Source organism: Arvicanthis niloticus, chromosome 20 (assembly GCF_011762505.2).
Source record: "Arvicanthis niloticus isolate mArvNil1 chromosome 20, mArvNil1.pat.X, whole genome shotgun sequence".
NCBI lineage: Eukaryota > Metazoa > Chordata > Mammalia > Rodentia > Muridae > Arvicanthis > Arvicanthis niloticus.
Window position 1 is genome coordinate 36,662,478 of NC_047677.1, and position 20,403 is coordinate 36,682,880.

General features: G+C 39.3%; 1 pseudogene; it reads right to left on the reverse strand.

Annotated features, from left to right (window-relative positions):
• Positions 1 to 18,603: 18,603 nt before the first annotated feature.
• LOC117724912 (proteasome subunit alpha type-6 pseudogene) lies at positions 18,604 to 19,312 on the reverse strand (annotated as a pseudogene).
• Between the last annotated feature and the right edge of the window lie 1,091 nt (positions 19,313 to 20,403).

Sequence of the window (20,403 nt, forward strand, 5' to 3'; positions counted from 1 at the left end):
TGGGGTTGAGCATTTGTTCTGCAGCAACAAGAGGGATGGATGTTTGGATCCAGGAAGGAAAATCACTGAGGTTTGCTGACTTCCAGGCTGGCCGAGAAACACAGCCTTGGGTTCCTGGAGAGCCTGCCTTAATGGAATAGTCTAAGCTTCGTAGAGGAGGGTACCATCTTTTGGCGTCTGTATTTACAACAGCTCCAGAATGTGAAAACATGCAAACGAACACATATGCACCCCCTCTCAAGAGATGCATGCACGAATCAGTCAGTCAGTCAGTCAGTCAGTCAGTCAGTCAGTCAGTCAGTCAGTCAGTCAATCAGTCAGTCAGTCAGTCAACCAGGAAGCCAGTTGTTGGATTTCTCCTAGTCCATGGCCTAAGGTTTTTTTTTTTTTTTTTTTTTTTTTTTTTTTCAAAAAGATGATCATGTCCATTTAAATTGTATTTCTGCTGATGTGATGGCATTGGCATTGACAAGACTGAATTGTTAGTTGTGGGCTTTATTGTATTATACTCAGATATGATCTTCCTTACTAGATATCCATATCTGAATGGACTGGTATGATCAAGGAGAAACAAAGCCCACACTCTTGAAGCAAGAATACCAGTGTTTGCATGACTTGTTTTAATGCTATTTGAATAGCTATGTTCAGGAGCAAGGGCTCAATCCTTTTCACCTTAACTGAGTTTTGCAACTGGTGGTGAGGGCCAAACTTTTATGACCTGGAACAGAAAGTTTAAGACCTGAAATCATTTTAACAACTTACCGTGTACGACTCTCCTTCATTTTCCTATTATCTTTTTAGGAACCAAACTCCATCTTCGTGCTCATGAACCACTTCAGCAATCAAGGGAAAATCGAAAGCTCCAAAATGGAAACCCTCTTTAGGAGTGTCTCAGAAAGTGATCAGAAAATGATGTCTGTAATGGGCTTTACAATTGCAAGCTCTTGCTGGAGATGGAAATCAAATAGCTGCCTTGTCTTCCTGGGTTGTTGTTTTCCACACTGGAGGTGCTAACGACCTATTACTATCCTTCCTCAGAAAAAGAAGCAGGATACATTTTCTTAGAGTCAAATACAGCCAGGTTTATCACCATCAAGACTGCCAGCCTAACAAGGCAGTGGAGATAATTCTTCCTTGAAAAATGAAATGCCCAAGTGTGAGTCTATTTCTACCATAGACTGTAGTTCCTGGCAGCAGATGCATCGTGGACCGTGATGGGATGGGATGGGTTAGTTGGAAACCTAGACCTCCATCTTTATGAACAAAAAAATAATTTCAAACGGTGGTATTGCATATGGTTACTTGTACTATTTAGTGAGCAATAGTAAGACTATATTGGATTTATATTGTTGGAGGACATGGAAAAAATGGGGCTTAGGACATAGGCTTTGAACTGAAAGACACAACCATGCCATGACCCAGACTCTAGCTCTTATTCACTGTGTGGCCAGAACCAAGTTCCCCAACTTCAGTCACTGTCCTACAGGGGGTCATGTGGTTACATTGAGGACTACATTCTAACACAACATCTGTTTCTCGTCCTGGATTTTTCCTTGGTTTCTCTTCTGTTTTTCTAAGGGGAAAGCATGAAGGTTGGGAGGTGTCACATGGCTTAGGAGACACAGTAGTCAGTGTAAAAGGATGACTTCAGAGGATGCCATCTTTACCAGCCATGTGTAAACCAAGATGATGTTTGTGGTTTGCTTTTACATCTGCTTTTCTCTCAGCCTATTCTTACTCAGTAACTTCTATGTAGAAACACTGTTTTTTGATATTGACCTTTCAGGGTTGTTATTTGTTCCTTTGTTGTTGCCATCAGACTAAAGATATGGTGACCTCCAGCTCTCTAGGAGGTAGTGCCATCCTTGAACTCCCTGTTCCAGATACCAAAAGGCATAGTTGTCCCAGGAGTAAAAGGGTCATATCTGCCCTCCTCAAAAATCAAGTTCTGGGATCAATCAAATCAGGCCCTCTTGTCACCCAGGAATTTATTCTGGAGATCTATTCATTGAAATGGATTAGACATACTTTCTGACTGAGGCTTGATCCCAATGAGGTGAATACTGAGTGAACACCTGCCTCTTCCTTGTGTTTCTGTCAGGCAGTTTGTGCAGCAATAGAGACTCTTCAAGTTCAAAATACAGCACAAACCAATGTCGCCTAGATGTGCCAACTACAGCTAAACACAGACTTAAGCTGAAGTTTATAGTAATGGTTTTATATCCATTGCTTGACTTTCTATTTCTACTTCTCTCGCCTGTGTCCCCAACAGCTTCTTGTAGAAAAGAAATGAAGAATTTTCACAAGCTTCTGTATTTCTTTTTCTTGCTAATCTACATAACACCGGAAACTAAGTCTTCTCTGTATCTAGCAGCTGTCATAAGGGTTTGTAGCTTAAATTTCCTTTTATAAAGTATTGTTTAAAGCTTCTGAACATCTATGCTCCATTTATTTATTTATTTATTTATTTATTTATTTATTTATTTATATGACAATCTCTCCTTTCCTCAGAGAAAATATCTTCACAGTTGCACGACTCATAGCTATTTCTGTATTGCTCTGTTTCAAGGGAACTTGCTTAGAAGGTGAGGCCTTTCTGACAGTAAATACCTATAGATACAGACGATGTTTCTTCAACTGTAAGAATATACAAACCCTACAGGTTTACTGTCTATGTTTCTGACTCAGGGCAACAGAAGTCATCTGGAGATAAGATCTATTGTTGAAACAGACACTTAGTCCCCTTTGCTGGCCACTTTGCAGATACCATTCAGTTGGGCATGGATATTAGAGAGACCAAGAAGCAACTCTACACTGAAGCAGCCTTGAAGCCGAGGAGCTCAGACAAACAGTGAATCAGCTTGGAAGGACAGTTCTGCGATTGGTGGTTAGGTTTTCTGCCTTCCAGCTGAGGGGGCACAGTCCAACAAACTCTGCTTGACTTTGAAAGACAAAGGAAGATCCTGGAGGCTAACACACTTAGTACCTCAGTACTTAGTACCTACTGCAGGAAGGAGACGGGAGAGATGTCCTAGTGGTTAAGAGTATGTACTACTTTTTGCAGATATGGTTTCCAGCATGTATCTGGTACCTCACAACCATCTATAGCTCTTGTAACAGGGATTCTAATTTCCATTTTCAGTCTCAGCAGGTACTGCATACATGTGGCTACATACATACATGCAGGCAGAGAGAGTACTCAGACACATAAAAAAAAGCAACATGTATTAAATGAACATTCTCTTTCATTCACCTTTAGTTTTTCTGCTGTTAGTAAGGCTCACGTGTGTCCCCAGATAAATACTCTCTTCTCTCCTTATCCCTCTTCTTCCTTTTCCACTTAGGGAGAAATGAGAGCTCTTTGCCTGATACCAGGAACAGAGTATAAATATATTTGGAATAGAAATATTCTCTCCATGTTAGCTTCTCCCTCATTCCTATGACTCCTGGAAGGCCCGCTGCTAGTCCCCAAATTCTTAGTCTCTCTCCTCCCAACTTAGTTGGCAAAAAATCTAGTCTACCAAAATCCACTTATCAGATAGATAATTTTGGGAAAACTTCAGTTTTATGCTCTTTAAATATATGAAGATTTGAAGATAACTTTTCCAAGACAGAGCTTTCTCATGGAGCTATTGTAGGCCTCCTATGTGGTGTGGATAGCTTGAACTTGTGATCCTCTAGTTCCTGCCTCTCAAATTCTGGAATTATAAGCATGCACTACCATTACCTAGGGATATATATATATATATATATATATATATATATATATATATATATATTGTTTGGCCTTTAAAGATTTTGGAAGATTTTCCTAAAGCTCAATTCTCTGCTTCTGATTTGGTCTTTCTAAAACCCTCAAGGTGTGTTGTGTTCTTTTTTGAGTGGAAGAAGATACTCATCTTGGGTAGAAGATGCAAAGCAAGACTCAGTCAAGAAACCAGGCAATTAGTGACATGTGCATTATGTAGATTGACACTTGGCAGAGCCTGTGAACAGGCTGGCTCTCTTCAACTTTGGGAATGGAGTCTGAAACATTGCCTACTGCTCTTTGCAGGAGAGTTCTTCCTTAGGGTGAACTAGTTTCCTGGCAAATAAAGCAAGACCATACTAGAAGAATCTCAAAGTAATAGGGGATCTTGCTGTGGCTACTTACAGTTAGAGAGTACTGGGTGTTCTGATAGAGAGAAATACCATTTAGAATAGTAGTTCTCAACCTGTGGGTTGAGACCTCTTTTGAGGGAGTCAAAAGACTCTTTCACAGGGTTCTCATATCAGTTATCCTGCGTATCAGATACTTATAGTACAATTAATAACAGTAGCAAAATTACGGTTATAAAGTAGCCATAAAAATAATTTTATGTTTGTGGGTCACCACAACACGAGGAACTGTATTAAAGGGTTGCAGCTTTAGGAAGGCTGAGAACCACTGATCTACAACCATGGGCTTCAAGGAACCAACCAATGTTATGGAAATAGTAGTGGGACTTAGTTTGTCCTTTGCTGGTATTTAAAAGGACATCCTGAGAGGAATACTATAAATCTTGCAAAGATGACTCTCAGCTCATTGAAAGGCAGGCTAGTTTTCATTTAAAAGTTGTCTTTCTTCTACTTGGGAGAGCAGATTCTGCTGGAGACATGACAGCGCCAAGCTCTCTAGGAATCAGAGTCTGTCAGAAAGCTGCAGCTGTCGCTTGGAGTGAGAACTCCCAAGACACAATCAGTCATCGATTTTTTTTTTTGTCACCTCAGCTGTGAAAGGAAGTCCTAGCCGTTATGGCACGAGAGCATTTCCTGATGAAGGGCGCACACACCCCAGTCCTCTTTCTTTTGATCTACAAGTAAACTCCTAGCGTGATGTGCAAAGCCATCTGTATGCAAATGTAAGTAAGCCCTTTTCCCTTCAGATATGTTATATATATATATATTCCAGTTTGGGTACCATCCTCCTTCAGCTCAAGGCAGAGGTTATACAGAGGCTCTTGCTTGTCTCATTAAATTTAAACTCGGCATGTTGAAAGGCAGCGTCCTCCTAACCCTGCCACCTACCCTCTCTTGTCTTTTTGGTGGATTGTTTATCGTTCTCTCGCTGCTCTGTGGACTTTTCTCATCTTCTCTGCAACTTGCACAGCCCTTTAGATGTTTTATATACACCCAGAACCTAGCACTTTGAATTTTAATGGTGTATTTATTCTCAGCTTACTTCTTCTATCTCCTGAAGAGTGTCTCACGAAAGAGTTATGGATCTGGTCATAAAATCCAATAAAGATGTGTTCACCAGACTGATTTATTTTCTGAGCTCTCTCCCTGTTAAATTCATAAGAGGAACCAGATTTCTGCAGATATTTGACTACTGTAGGGGAACTGATAACCACAAGAGCCAACCCAGGCACAGATATTAATAAGAACCACACAAAGAAAAGGCTCTGCCGCTCACATTAAATTGTTCTCTCTCAAAGAAATGAGGCAGTGGGCTTAAGTAGAAGAATGATTCATTAAGTATGTTAAATAGTCAGGCATGAGAAAAGTTGGGCTGTACAATTCAAGATAATTAGTTTGGAGCACTAGATGGCACAGCTAAATAGACCCGTGAGAAGTCACATGTGAGTTACTTTTATTTTCAGTTTCCAACGTCAAAGCAAGTACTGTATAACAAATAAAAACAAAACAGAACAAAACAAACCAAACAAACCAAGAACAAAACAAACCAAGAACAAAACAAAACAACAATAAAACCAGTCTGGATTTCGTTGGCTGTTATTATAAAAATCTGTTCCAAGTAAGCACCATGGTTTGTTCTGTTTCACTACCTGGAACGTGAAGCCGTGGCTCTGGGAAGAACTTCAAAATGAGGCATGAGTCTGTCCCTGATTTCCTCCATCTTCTTTCCAGGTCACTGTCTTTCCACAGACTACAGGGTACCCCAAAACCCCATTTCAAAAGTCAGAGTTTAACTTGTGTTTTCTTAGCCTGGGAATATCTCAAAACGTACATTACTTACAACTAACTTTGTTACCATTTTCTTCTGTTTGTTTTGTCTTCTCTGCATACACTGGGGATCCCATCTGTTTCTCATAGGTCTCTCGTCTCCCCAGATTCAGTCAGACCTGATTATATGTTTCTGGGAAACAGGTTCTGCTGCTTCCCACAGTGGGCATCGAGCTCTCTCTCTCTCCCTCTCTCTCTCTCTCTCTCAATTTTTTATTGGATATTTTATTTTTTTACATTTTAGATGCCATCCCCTTTCCCCATTTCCCCTCCCTAGAATCCCCCCATCCCAATCCCCCCTCCTCCTTTTTTGCTTTTATACCATTTTAATTACATGCAAGTATTAAGGTCAGTTCTAGGTTGCGGTACTAGCAATACAATAGATGCAAATGGTCAAGGAACAGGCAAGACAATAAACATAAATAGTCAAAGAACAAGCAAGGCAATAAACAAAATTCTGTGACCATTCCCAAGATCACTGTTTCTAAGGGCTTATCAGGATGACCAAAATATCTGAGCCAACTTCCCTGTCCTAGCCCAAGGTCATTTTCATGTCTGAAGCCTACTTCCTTGTTCTAGCCTAAAATTTAGATTCCTGTCTGAAATTACTTCTTTGTTCTAGCCTAATGTCAGATTCCTGGCTGAAGCCTACTTTCTTGTCCTTGGCCAATGTCATATTCCTGCCAAGCAGCCTTTTTCCTTGTCCCTACACCTTCTAATTGTGTTAATGTTTTGAAATTTGGCATGTCAGTTATGGAGGTCTATATCAACCGGCTTTTGTTTTATTGACCTGAGTATCACAGAACTTTGGTATTCTAAAAATAGCTTGCAAGTACTGGAAGAAATGAGTCAGGCTTTAAGCAGAAGCAAGAGGGTAGTGGGCTTGATTATTTCTGGTATAACAGTTTTAAATTCATTAATTGGTAGCACCACTGCTTCTGCAGTTGCTTTGACACAGAAGTTAAGATGTATGTCTCTTAACCAATCTGAGTTCCTTCCTCCCGTTTCAAAGGTTTCAAGGACAGGACACTGACATAATTCTTGCTTGTCAAAAATGTTTTCCAAGGTATTCTGAGCTGGGCCAAAATATAATCTGAGGGGCACCATATAAACAACTTGTCTTGTCAGTCTTCTATCCTGTTCACAAACAAAAGTGTTTGCATGATTTTCCTCCCCTTGGTCTCAAACAAACCCTTATTGTTCCAATAGAGGTAGGTCTAGCCATTGGTTCTGCATGACCCATTGTTAGAACACAGAATTTCATGGTGTTTCTTGATGAGGAACAGGCCCAGGACCTCCAGTTACCCATGGACACAAAACTCAGTACTGTGAAATCTTCATTTTATAATCACAGTCACACACACACACACACACACACACACACACACAGAATTCTTTTCTTTTAAAAAGAAATTCTTTATTAAAATACTTTAAAGCTTTGTAGTTTATTGTGTCCCCCCCCCCCATTAATCATCATGTAGAAATGAGGCTTTTCACAAATGTTTTTGATTTTGTAAACTTAGAACAATTTATTGACCATCTTTTGGAGTTGATGCTTATATTTTTCAGGTGATATCTAATTCTAATTTAATTATGATGGAATTATAAATGCCAGAAACATGGTGTGATGTTTATATAAGTTTTGGGTATTTTTTTCTTTTGTTCAAAATATTCTTTAGTTAGGAAAGCTTTGTTCACTGTAATTTTGTTGACTTGAGGAAGAGGAGGCTATGAAGGGACTTTACCTGCAACTACGCAGGAAGACAGTGCCTTATATAACATTTTAACTCCGTCATCAGTGGGGCTGGAGAGTTGGTTCGGCTGTTATGAACACTTAATTCTGTTGTAGAGGACCCCTGTTTGGTTTCCAGCATCCACATGGCAGCTCATAATTATCTGTAACTCCAGTGACAGGGGATATAATACCTTTCTCTGGCCTCCGTAGGCTCCTGCATGAATGTAGTGCACGCATATACATGCAGGCAAACCCCTCATTCATTTAATGAATTAACAAATCTTTTAAATGGTTTATCACAGACGTTGTGAGTTGGTGTTTCTTTGAGTGCACATATCAAACCCTTTGGGGATTTAATACATATTCAAGATCACAAGTGTTTACATTTTTGTGTTAAAAGGAGAATGGAGATAACAACTCTCTTGTTATACATGTGTAAAACATAACTGTCATCTAAAGTTATTCTCTTTTTTTTCCGATAAGATTTTTTTATTGGATATTTTATTTACATTTCAGATGCCACCCCCTTTCCCCATTTCCCCTCCCCAGAAAACCCCTATCCCATACCCCCTTCTCCTTTTTGCTTTTATACAATTTTTTTAATGTTAACCAATGGCTTTATAAATTTGGTAATGCTCAATATCAATCAGAAGTGTAACCTAATACCCAACCTAGATATATCAACTATCTTTGACTGGCGGAGACATGTGAACATCTGCTTCCATGTCTGGCCCCACTCTCTCTTTCTCTCTCATCACCTAGCTCCTCCTCTCCTTCTCCTCCTTATCTTCTTACTCCTCCCACCTTAGCTCCTCCTACATATCACCCTTCCTGTTAAAATAAAACTTTTCTCTCAAAATACAGTTAGAGCAGAACTATACCAATTTATGTCAGTAAGGTGCAAGATAGACCTTAATACCCAGTCCATCATTTTGTTGACTAAGCAGAACCTCTGTCATCTCTCCTAAATATAAGACTTAGTTCTGAACCTGGCTTTTTTTTCTTGGCTTTAGAATGAATGTCAGCTGAAAACCATCCTCTCAAATCTTTTCTCTCAAAGTAAATAGCAAGGATTGGCTATGAGATTGTAAGTTTTCAATCCCATCAGAAATCCAGAATGACTGAGTTAACTGAAATTATGGGAAGCACAAAGCATAGCTTCTAAAACTTAGCCAATTTATAGAGACTGCTGAACACCTGGACAGTCCCTATACTACAGAACGTTGGAGCATCTGATCTTCAGCCTTTTGGCCCAGGATCATCTGACAGACCTAGTGATGCAGAATTATTAAGGGCTGATTACTCTGTCTTGGAAGATATAATCAGTTGACTATTCTGCAAGTGTGTCCTTTTCTGGACAGTGATTTGTCTGTAGATGGAAAGAGTCCATTCTTGTCTAGTGGCTGACTCACCACAATTAGAATAACCCCAAAGATGCTCAATTTCTTCTTAGAATACAAGACAGGAAGCTGTTAGGAGCAGACAGGTCTCTAATCAAAATGAACATTATATACAGAAATGTTTGTAACGTCAATTCTGTGGATTTCTGATGTTTTGAAAACCAACTATTTATGTAAGGCAATCTGGACTGTTGTCTGTTAACTCCTCTCAGCTATTTCTAAAGAAAATATAGAAAACACCCTAACAATAAACTCAAAGCCATGAATTTGCTATAGGCCCTTAACTTACAGGCTAACCATCTCAAATAAGTTAAAAAAAAGTTAAAGAAGGACTGGGTCTAAGCCTTGTATTCCTAAATGTGTTATACAGGCGCAATGCCTATGAGAGTAACAATATTCATCTCACTTTTATATTAATAAGAAGTTCGTAGTAATAAAAAGCTTAAATTTGAAATCAAAGTAAATTTTGTACCATTTAAGAAATTATAACTTCATCTTAATAACAATTATACATATTTTTACCAGTACGTTATGGCTATGCAATAAATCCTAGCTAATCCTCCCTGTTCCACCAAAACCACTATTTTCCCTAGAAAGACAGCCCAATATTAACCACCTCAGTCCCCAAGCCCAGGGAATAGGGGTGCCGACTCTTCATTAACTTCTTCAAGCTGATTATGGGTGTTGAGATATTAGAAGAAGGGTTGGGGGAAGAGTAAATTGATAAGCCTCTGATACTGTGTCTTCCCTACATCCAGCTGGAATTCCAGGACATCAGAAGTTCGAGCAGGTGTGCTCAGCTTGCCTGATGAGTAGATACACCAAGGCTATGTATTCTGCAATATACAATTCTCAAAACATATTTTAGTATCAAGATAATTATTTGTTTGAATTCTGGAATCTAGTCTTCTGGCTGCCTGCCTCTATCATGTCTAATCCATATAATTCTGGGCATTTCTATGAGGGTGTGCTCCCACCATCCTCCCATTCCTGCCTCCCTGCTCTCAAATTTCCCAACATCAGGGAATCCAAACTTTTGGGCACCTAGGCCCTCCACTTCCACTGATGACCAATCCCTTACCCCATTCCCCCCTCCAATTACTATGAGGGTGTGCTCCCACCATCCTCTTATTCCCGCCTCCCTGCTCTTGCAATTCCCCAACACTAGAGAATCCAAACTTTCAGGTACCAAGCCTGTCCACTTCCACTGATGCCTGGCAAGGCCACCCTCAACTACCTATGCAGGTGGAGCCATGAGTCCCCTCCTTTGTGTTCTCGGGCTGGAGATTTTAGAATGGCTACTCCAGCTTGTTTCTTAGTACCATTTGCTTGAAAAATTGTTTTCCATCCTTTTACTCTAAGGTAGAGTCTGTCTTTGCACTGAGGTGGGTTTCCTGTATGCAGCAAAATGCTGGGTCCAATTTATGTATCCAGTACATTAGCCTATGTCTTTTAATTGAGGAACTGAGTCCATTGATGTTAAGAGATATTAAGGAACAGTGATTGTTGTCTCCTGTTATTTTTGTTATTAAAGGTGAAGTTACCTTTGTGTGGCTATCTTCTTTTGGATTTGTTGGAAGAGGGTTACTTTCTTGCTCTTTCTAGGGTATAATTTCCCTCCTTGTATTGGAGCTTTCCTGCTATTATCCTTTGTAATGCTGGGTTTGTAGAAAGATATTGTGTAAATTTGGTTTTGTCATGGAATATCTTGATTTCTCTATCTATGGTAATTGAGAGTTTTGCTGGGTATAGTAGCCTGGGCTGGCATTTGTGTTCTCTTAGGGTCTGTATGACATCTGTACAGGATCTTCTAGCTTTTATAGTATCTGGTGAGAAGTCTGGTGTAATTCTGATAGGTCTGCCTTTATATGTTACTTGGCCTTTCTCCCTTACTGCATTTAATATTCTTTCTTTGTTTTGTGCACTTGGTGTTTTGATTATTATGTGACGGGCGGTATTTCTTTTCTGGTTTAGTCCATTTGGCTTTCTATAGGCTTCTTGTATGTTTATGGGCATCTCTTTCTTTAGATTAGGGAAGTTTTGTTCTATAATTTTGTTGAAGATATTTATGGGCCCTTTAAGTTGGGAATCTTCACTCTCTTCTATACCTATTATCCTTAGGTTTGGTCTCCTCATTGTGTCCTGGATTTCCTGGATATTTTGTGTTAAGAACTCTTTGCATTTTGCATTTTCTTTGACAGTTGTGTTGATATTTTCTATGGTATCTTCTGCACCTGAGATTCTCTCTTCTATCTCTTGTATTCTGTTGGTGATGCTTGTGTTTGTGACTCCTGATTTCTTTCCTAGGTTTTCTATCTCCAGCATAGTCCCCGTTTGTGATTTCTTGATTGTTACTACTTCCATTTTTATGTCCTGGATGGTTCGTTCAATTCTTCACTTGTTTGGTTGTGTTCTCTTGTAATTCTTTAAGGGATTTTTGTGTTTCCTCTTTAAGGGTTTCTACCTGTTTACCTGTGTTCTCCTTAAATTCTTTGAGAGTGTTTATGTCCTTCTTAAAGTCCTCTATCATCGTCATTAGAAGTGATTTTAAATCTGAATCTTGCTATCCTGGTGATATGGGGAATTCAGGACTTTCTAGTGTGGGAGAACTAGGTTCTAATGATGCCAAGTAACCTGGGTTACGGATGTTCTTGCACTTGCCTTTTGCCATCTGTATCTCCTTAGTGCTACCTGCTCTGTCCCTGACTGGAGCCTGTCTTTCCTATTATCTTGGTTGTATCAGAACTTTGTGGGGTGGGTGTAACTACTGGGGTAAGCGCTGGGGCCCAAATTCTGCTCATTGCTCAAGTGCAGACAGGATGCTGCCCAGGTTAGAGCTCTGGGAGCCCTGCTTCCTCTGGGTTCTGTGTTATTGGGGGCAGAGCTGCCATCTTGGATCTGCTTAGTTCCTGGGCCCAGACCGGAAGGAACCAGTGCTCTGGGCTGGGAGTAACTTCCTGGGTCCTTGTGGGTCCCAGTTACTCTCTGTTTGGGGTGAACGTTGCTGTCTGCTTACCTAAGATACTGCCCAGGGTAGAGTTTCTGGGAGCCCTGCTTTCTCTGGGTTCTGTGTGATTGGGGACAGAACTGCTGTCTTGGATCTGCTCAGTTCCTGGGCCCCTAAAGTTATTCTCTAATCACATATTTATTAATCACCCACTATGTATAGACATTTTATGTGTTTGGAACCGGGACCATGGGTACTTAAAATCCCCTTCAAAATTGGAAGAAATTAGTTTTCAGGTCATCTTAAAAACCATTTTTTGTATAAATTTAGCTCATCCATTTTTGAGTAGTGGTTTTGCTATTTTCATTTAAAAGCTCATCTTGACAGTTGATTAAAATGCTGTCTGTCTGCTCAGTTCTGGCTGGTGCCCTTTGTACTATGTTAGACAGTGTGCGAACTTCCTTACCTCACCCCACGTTTTATATTTCAATTGTCAATTCCCAATTGTTTGATTCTTCTTGCTTTGACTTATGAGTTCAATTTTCCCTCTTTTATTAGCTTTGTTTCAGATTATCTATTCTATTTTATCTTGGCTTTTGTTCTCTCTCTCTCTTTTTTTTTTGATGAATATTTCTTTGAAACATCCCCAAGATCAAGGCAATAACACTTGACTTGATAGTGCAGAGAGTGGTTAGAAGTCTATTTCTTTGTGAAAAATAGCCATTTCTAGAAAGTATTGTTCATGACAAAGAACACTGGAGCCTGGGCAGAAGTTAAAATGGCAGAGACAAATTTTATTGGGTCCTATTGCAATAGGGGAAAGTAGACTGTGATATAGAATGGAATTCAGTCTCAGTATACTAAGGATAATGGGGCTTTAAGGCCAAGCAATAAGAGTTGGTGGATGGAAAATTGTTCAAATGAGATGTCAGATCAGGGGATGAGTGTGGCTGCAGTGACCAAATAGGGTGACCAGTAAAGGCAGACCAGGGTGACCAGATGGCAAGGTTAATGAATGAGAGATTTTCTTTTGACCTTGAGGATAGGGGGAGGGTTGTGACAAGTTAATTTTACACCATTATTTTCTAAAACCAGATTTTACAAAATATGCACATTTGACTATTTCAGCTTCAGAATCCTGATCGAAATGCAGTCAAGAGTCTTTATTTATTTATTTATGATTGCTTTTTACTGAGACATAATTACTATCTTTGGGAGCTGTGAAATCTTGTAATTAGATATTAAGTGTATAAAGATCAACTGAGGAATGTTTTCCACTCCTAAACCCTATGCTTACTGTTCAGGGATTTATTTTCTGCTTCTTGATTAAATATATTTCAGATCTCAAATTAAAATCACTCTTTGTTTTCTTTGTCTCAGAGAAAAATGTCAATTAAAATTTATTCTAGAACCTAGAATGAGATGTGACTTCTTCATGTCAGGCTGAAGAAATAATTTTTTTATTTGTTAAGGAACAATTATAGCATGTTGATACAATGTCTTTGACAGGGAGAACTTGTGTAAATGTTGTGAGTTTTAAGGAAATAGATAAAATTACATTTCGTATTATGTTGGAACACAGTTTAAAAGAGGACTAATTCAAATTACACTGTCTTAATTTGTCAAAAATATTAGATCTAAAAGTGGTAAAAATGATTGAAAGAAGATTCCTGGCAAGATATACCGACTTTATCTAAATCCACTATATAGCTATAGCTATTGATAAAATACTTACTTCAAGATTGTATTGACTTACTATTGACTGACCAGTTCAGAAACAAAGATTCTTTCTTTCACATTCATTCTAAAATGGCATGCCTATTTCATAGATAGCAAGTGAAGCTCTTATAATGACTTATACTACAAACTAAAAGGAAAGCACATAACATGTTTCAAAATATCATGTAAGTTTGACACAAAGAATCTTATCCACAATCTGTGTTCAAAAGCTTAGCTATGTACAAGGGGGAGGGGTTTGCCAAAGGATTGAGTGCTTCCAGCCTCTGCAATATTATTTTTGAATTGAGTTCCTGTAACATGAAGGTCACCGTTCCATGCTGATTATGGTCACATTTGTCTTCTGAGAACTTTTACAATGACATTTTAATCCAAATATTGGTGTGAGGTGTACTGTCGAGGAAAATGTTTCTGTACTCTATCTAGAGGGACACTTGAAATCAAGTCATATTTTTTTTCTTAAGCCCCTCTTGCCTACAGTCCGAACCATGAGCTAAACTTAATTGATATCTATTGATATCCTCCATTTTCTCTAAGCTTCTTGCTATGGCTTTCCTATTTTTCTCTGACAGCTACAACCTCGAGTTACTTAATATGAAGACAATGTTGTTGTATTCTCACTCATGAGCATGATGTGCTCTGTAGAGGATTCCCTTCTCTCAAATCTGGCTTCCAAACTTGGGTAGTTGACAAGGATTTTTTTTTCTCATTTCTACCGTTCTTTGTCAATCTGTGATGTCATGTCTGATTTGGAAAGTGATTCTTGATGTCCAGAGACCTATTTGGGCTTCTACGTATTGGTCTAGAGGCATCAGGTCCAGTTTCATATCTCTGTCCATGGTTAGTCTCTTCAACTGAGTCCTGACTCCCAGTTATGTCTTTGAAGTTCACTTTCTATAAGCAAGAAATGTAGAGACTGGAGGCTCATCTCCTCCTCCTCCATGTCTTCTCTAGGCATTAGTGGACATGAAGACGTGATTTATTTGTCTACTATATTCCTGGTGACACCAGGATATTCCAGCCAATTGTTCATCTCTCTTATATTACTGCCATATTTATACCTTTCCTAAGGTCATTTCTAATTGTAACTTTATTTAAGTAACTATATCATTTAAAACGTTTATCATTCATTACTCAATGAAAACATGTCCACTTCCCTTTGAGAAAACTGCTTTGTAAATAATCTTGAATTCTACTCCAAAGTGATGGCATGGTCACAGAGATGACAAGACAAAACTTGTGGAATAAATACATTTTACTTTCTCTACTGACAATGGATAGCAATGTATGGACTTGTATTCATATGAAATCGTTTGGTTTAGTCTGAGTCTCATGAGATAAGCAGAGGGATAGCATAACACATTGCAACAAAGATGTACCAGTCTATGAAGAGCTCAGGGCAGCTAAGTAATTCCTTGGGCTTTAGTTGGGAACAAAGAGAGAAGAAACGCAGGAATAGAGTGAATCACAATGACTGACAGATGGACATGGTGCAGCAAGCATGAGCCAAAGGTCAGTACTGGAAGTATATAATAATTGCTCCATGCACAGTTCTATAATTATTTGAATAGAAAGATTTACTAATCCCAGATAATCTTAAATAAGATTTTCCAACTGAATAGTTGGGGCTGCTGAAAAATTAATATTCATTGTATCAGATAAGAAAATAAAATGTGAAGGCAATAAAACATTGCAATGATTTCAATGGATTTTTCAAGCTCTTCTGATTCTGTTTTTACGCCAAACATCTTTGGAAGGTAGTGAGCAAAAATGTTATCCCCATTTTATAGGGATAACATTTCTTCACACTACCTAATGAAACAGATATAGAAGTAAGGCACTCCACAAGACCCAGGGAACATCACAAAAAGGGAGAATGGAGATATCTTAAAAGCCAAGGCATGAAGAAGGAGGTCATGGAGAGCTGTCACACAGAAGTGGCATTGGCATTGCCATTAACACAAAGTAGCTATGGGTACCTGCACAAGACACAGCCTCCATCTTTCCACCATGGCCAGAGATGCCCCCGAGGCTTTGTCAAATGCCTTAAAAGCTATTGACTATTGATGATCATTCTGCTGGTGAGGGGATGCCATTTTTCTCTAATGATGGTGGAGTAGTTGAAGAAGTAGGAGTCAGAGGCAAAAGAAGGGGGTACTAGATAATGATGAGTGGTGAATATAATATATGTTATTATATAATCATAAATTGCATATGTATGAATCTATCCAAAAAAGAGAACAAGGGTCTATAGGTAAAACAATATTCTCTCAGGTTACTCTGTGTTAGAGAGTCTACTCATCTTAACAAGAAATCTTAATGACTTGGATACAAGGCTATAGTGTGTGTGTGTGTGTGTGTGTGTGTGTGTGTGTGTGTGTGTGTATGTGTATGTGCACACCTGAGCATTTGTCTGTGCTTGCATGTGTTGGATTAATGAGCTTTTCTCAGAAGAGGAAGTATTCCTGATGGTATTCTTAGTACAGTGAGAGGGAAGAGCGCTCTTCTTTCAGAACTAAGAATCAGGAGGCAGCAGTGTATTTAGCCACTGACCTGGTAGAAGAGTTGGGCTATGGGAAGGCCCCAAGCCTCCACCTTTTTGTAACTCTTAGGAAAGGAGATGCATTAAGGTTGGCACACCCCTACGCAGGGGAGAGTCTGTTTCCTGTAGAGTCCTTCCCATGTTAGCTAGGGCAGAGCTGGTCTGGGCTCAGTATTGAATTGGTAGATTGACCAAATTTGTTCCACTAAGTCTTCTTTAAAATGCATCAGTGTCATCACTCAAAGGGAAGTGTCTTCTCTCCCTCTTTACCAACACTGGCATTTGACTTGGTCACTCCAGATTTCAAATCCTTTCAAGAATATCAACCACTGAATAAAGCTACAGTAAGAGACCTCTCTTCCAACTCCTGGGTCTGTGGTGTTGCATATTTGCTTCACATCTTTGGAATTCTGTTTGGGCTCAAAAAGTCTCCAAATGCTACATTAGCAAGAGTATGGAGAAAGGAAAACTGTTCTGGGACTGTGTAAACCAAAGTGGGTTTTAATATACTCATGATTATTTTGGGGGAGGGCAGTAAAAGCTTAGCATAGTCAACTTTAGATTTAGTTATTACATATAATGGATTATAAGTCCTTCTATTTTGTATTCTAGTTAGCATGTAAAGTATATTTATATAACAAATACAAATTTACTTATCTGAAGAAAAACCACCCTTTCCATTTTTCTTAAAAGCTAAATGTAAGAAAATTGTCAACTTTGAGGGGCTATGTCTACTTTTCTTGTCAGTTTTTAACGATTTTTGACAAAATAACTGTAGCCCCTGTTGAGAGTAGGTATAATTATACTTTCTTCCTCTGAAGTGGGAAGATTCGGGGCTAATATTTCTTTATAAAATGCCTCTATGAAGAATTAATTGTGTCAAGGGTTGTAAGTCAGTCTCTTCATAAGCCCTCTTAGAATTCTGTGTTGGTTTCGATGACCTTAATTGTTTCTTTTTAAGTGGTGCTTTTGATGAATTAGTGAATTGTCATTATTTATTAACACCAACGAGTCTTTGAATGTCAGAAACTGGATTGCTCTTGAAAGTCATTTTGGGGTTGCTGTCTCAGTCACATTGCATTGTAGCTGACCTGCGTGTGCAGTGTATGGTTACCTGCATGTATGGTAGGCTTTATATACACTTTCATGTACATTTGGAGCAAATAAATAATATTTTACATGCTTTTCCTCTGTCAAGATTTTCAAGATTTTCAGTTTCCATTGAGAAACATTCTTTTCCTTCCTTCCTTCCTTCCTTCCTTCCTTCCTTCCTTCCTTCCTTTCTTTCTTTTTTTCTTTTTTCTGTCTGTCTGTCTGTCTGTCTGTCTGTCTGTCTCTTTCTTTCCCTCTCTCTTTCTTAAAAGATGTATTTATTATGTATACAGTGTTCTGCTTGCATGTATACCTGTAGGCCAGAAGAGGATAGCAAATCTCATTGTAGGTGGTTGTCAACCACCATGTGTTTGTTGGGAATTGAACTCAGGACCTCTGGAAGAGCAGCCAGTGCTCTTAACCTCCAAGCCATCTCTTCAGCCAAGAAAACATTTCTTGAAAGGTTAAAGAACATATCAGAAAATATTAAAAAAAACAAAACAAAACAAAACAAAACGAAAAACTCCTGAATGGAGAGGATTTTATTTATTACTTCAAAAACTGAGAGAATTCTATTTGTTCCAAAAACAAACAAACAGACAAACAAACAAAAAACCCAAACCAACCAACCAACCAACCAACCAAAAACCTCACTACTTTAGGTCAAAGGACACAGAGTTGTGTGGGTACTACTGGCATTTTCTCATTGTTTTTACTAGCCTGAGATAGTTTTCAGAGTACCAGAAGAGGAAAGAGATAAAGAGCTAAAATATTAGACTGGAACCTTCTGGTATTGACTGGCTTTACTCCCTATAAACCTTTTCTAGACAAGGCCCACATGACCACCTCTCCCTGTATGGCATGCAGATTACTTGATACCCTGTTGCAGTTAGCGGCATTAGTGTGTATATGCATGTGTGTATGGGTGGACAGTATGTGCATCTGTACTTTTGAGTGTGCCTGAACATACACAGCATTGCTTTTTCCTGGGTCATTTTTTTATTCCAAAACAACGTTTTTATTTATACAATGTCCTTACCAGTCAGTGGTGGGAGGAGTGATGTAGACTCCATCTTCAATCCATGGCCTCTATGATGTAGGTTTATTGTTACCAGACACACAGGCATGTGGTAGCATCGTGGATCTGGTAAGCTGATGAGAGTGTTCAGTCTCTGTCTGCTAGAACAACAAGGCGAGTACCAATCTCTGCTTCTGTAAGACCCCTGAATTTAGGATTCTTAACTGTAACTACTCCAACTTCTATTTCTGAAGGTTTGAAATCAATGCATGGAATTGCAGTTTTCGCTGTCCAAGTGTCCAATCAAATTTCTTCACTTTTTTTTCCAAGAAAGCTGGTTGACTCTGTTTGTTTAACTCCTGCTGACATGGCTTTAAAGCCACAGTAGTAGCCTGGAGGACCACAGTCGTCCACGTGAGGGCCTTGTTCTCCATTAATCCAATTAAAATCATACAGCAACCAAGCAGCCTTATTTCATCATTCAGTGTGTAGACTTGAGAAATATAAGCAATTCTTTTACATAGTACGTCCATAGGAATCTCATAGCCACATTTGTATTTCCAATTACCTGCCTTACAGTGTGCCCTCTGTACCTGGGATCTGCTGTCAGTTGTCACTCCCGTCACTACCCAGCTTTTGGTCATCTTGAACAAATGTGTCCCCATGCTAGAATCCAATAATTTGACAGGTGCTTTCTTCTGTGTGATGATAACTGCACAGTCCTTTCCTCTGACAGCGACAGATGCAGTCCACATTGGCCAAGAGCTTTAAAAACATATTCTACTTGGTAGAGTTGGCCCTCCGGAGAGACAATAGTGATGTGAAGGTCAAAACCAGGGCTGGAATCACAGGACATGGTGCTCCCATTAGTTCAAACACAGTGTGTCTCATGTAGCCCTCACACCAGCCACTCAAGTCTTTTTTTCCCCATTTTTATTGGATATTTTATTTACACTTCAGATGCCATCCCCTTTTCCCATTCCCCACCCATTTAGAAAACCCCTATCCCATGTCCCCTTTTCCTTTTTGCACTTACACATTTTTTAAAAAATGTTAATCAAAGGCTTTATAAGTTTGGTAATGCTCAATCAGAGGTGTAACCCACTACCCAACCTAGATATATCAACTATCTTTGACTGGTGGAGATACATGAACATCTGCCTCCTTGTCTCCCCCCTCTTTCTCTCTCTCATCACCTAGCTTCTCCTCTCCTTCTTCTCCTCTTCTTACTCCTTCTCTTCCTCTCAGTACTCCTCCCACCTTAGTTCCTCCTACATATCACCCTTCCTGTTAAAATGAAACTTTTCTCTCAAAATACAATTAGAGCATAATTATGTCAATTTGTACCAGTGAGGTACAAGATAGTCCTAATACCCAGTCCATCATTTTGTTGACTAACCAGAACCTCTGTCATCTCCCCTAACTAAAACACTTATCTCTGAACCTGGCTTTTTCCTTGGCTTTAGGATGAATGTCAGCTGACAATCATCCACTCAAATCTTTTCTCTCAAGGTAAATAGCCAGGATTGGCTATGAGGCTATAATTTTTAAACCCCGTCAGAAATCCAGAACGACTGAGTTAACTATAATTGTGGGAAGCACAAAGCATAGCTTCTAAAACTTAGCCAATTTATAGAGACCTCTGAACACCTGGACACTCCCTCTACTACAAAACATTGGAGCATCTGTTCTTCCGCCTTCTGGCCCAGGATCATCTGACAGACCTTGCCACTCAAGTCTTAAACAGGAAATTCTGTTTGCCTCCACTGTGGCTCACTTGCTGGCCTGTGAACTTTCAGTGATTTCCCGCCACTGTCTCCGTTTCTTTATAGGAATACTGGGATTGTAGAGATGTGGTACCTTGTTCAGTTTTACATGGATTCTGGGGATGCAAGCCCAGGCTCTCAAATGTGTCCAGCAAGCATTATACCTACTGAGCCACCACCC